Source organism: Zingiber officinale, chromosome 3B, assembly GCF_018446385.1.
Source record: "Zingiber officinale cultivar Zhangliang chromosome 3B, Zo_v1.1, whole genome shotgun sequence".
Taxonomy (NCBI): domain Eukaryota; kingdom Viridiplantae; phylum Streptophyta; class Magnoliopsida; order Zingiberales; family Zingiberaceae; genus Zingiber; species Zingiber officinale.
In genome coordinates, this window is record NC_055991.1 from 2,548,026 (window position 1) to 2,549,931 (window position 1,906).

The window sequence follows — 1,906 nt, forward strand, 5'->3', positions numbered from 1 at the left end:
TAATCATTATAATGCTCCGAGGGGACCAATTTGACCTAACATAAGCTTGCAGAAGAAGAGGAGTTGAAAGCTCTTGTCATATAGGAAAGGTTGCATCCTAAAGAGGAGAGAAAATTGCAGATTTAGATTAGTCACAAAAAAAGATGTATGAATTGAAACTAGATGCTTTACGGGAGACGGTTAGGACGATCGAAGAAGCAAAGGATGAGACTAATGTAGTGAGGATTTATCAATTGTACCTCACCGTTTGTCCCTTTAAGAGATTTTCACTTTTCTTCTCTAACCAAAAAATGTTGGATTTAATATGTGGGCTCACATATGATTGATTTAAGAAACTTGCTATACCGAAATCGTTAAGTGATTTAACTTGTTATTAGATTTCGAATAATTAAATGTGGCCGGGTTTAATATGTAGAATCCTTTAGCTCAATTCATTATTATCTATGCTGATAACGGATTGGATTCCTACATAAAGGGGAGGTCTCTAAGGGTTTAGATGAATCTTGACATAGTTTCTTGTTCCCGATTGACAAGAAACTTTTTGCATCGTTATCCTCTAAGTCTCTTGGAAGACCTTCCTTTCCGCTGCATCTTCTTTCATAGGGATCAAGCCGACGACGCTAAAGACAAGGACATGGCTCTTCAATTAGGTTCGTTGTCTATTATGCTTTCTTATATGATCCATGTTTACTGTTGGTGCAATTCCCCTGGGTCAAGATTAGCTAGGCTTGAGTTGGCTCAAGCCTGAATCTTGATGTTTTGGGTTTCGATGTTTGACAATATATGGAGATTGCGGATGCAATCGTCTGATTGGGGAGATTATTGATACAATTCCCCTCTAGTCAAGGTTGCCCAGTTAGATGTGAAGAAGAGTCAAATAGGTCAAAGGTTTGACCGGATACTTGATTGGGAAAGTCCTAACTGGAGGTTAGGTAGTTGAAAGTCCTGGTGAATGAAGCCAGGTGAAAGTCCCGGTGAGTAAAGTCGGGCAGTGGGAAAATCCTGGTGAATGAAGTCAGGTGAAAATGCTGGTGAGTGAAGGCAGGTGAAAATCCTAGTGAGTGACGCTAGTTGAAAGTCCTGGTGAGTGAAACCAGGCAAATGAAAATCCTGGTCAGTGAAGCCAGGCAGATGGAAAGACCTGGTGAGTGAAGCCAGGCACGAGAAAAGTCCAAGTGGACCAAAGGGATTGACCGGACACTTGGTGAAAAAAGCCCTAACAGGTCAAGGGTGACCGGATACTAGGCATGATGTACCAACACGTCATGGTTGGTCGGATGTTGGGTTTCGAAACCTTGGACTTAATTTAGGTAAGTCAAAGGTGTTAGAGTGTATACTAAAAGCCTAGCTTTTGGTATAAACATTTATCTAGAAATAAGAATCACATTGGTCAAATATCTACATTTATGATAAATGTAGTTGTTCAATTAATTTATATTGTAGATAACATGGTGTGTGGTGTCACACACAGAGGATCATGTTATCAGTACCTTATAAATTATAAACAGTAACTCACGACCATAATGGAAAGGAACAAACCATTGGAAGGTCGTAGTGTAATTATGTATTAGTTTATCTTAACTATATAATTACACTAGTACACTTAGAGTGTATTGAGTAGGACCATTAGAGGTCGTTTCTTTTATACTGACTTTATAAAGAAACAAAGACCTCAGTTATTATGGAAGTGTGTGCTCTTAATCCTAATATAATAACAAGCACATATATTTGATATTTATTTCTTTAATTTATCAATGGGTGAGATTTAGTTCGATGAATCAATAAGCCCGATAAGTTGGGAAATGATATCACTTATAGTGTGTGTTGTTGACTATAGAAGGAAACTGTGTCCTAGTGATCTAGGTTGAGAATATCCCCAAGAGGAGCTCATAAGGATTGTCATGTT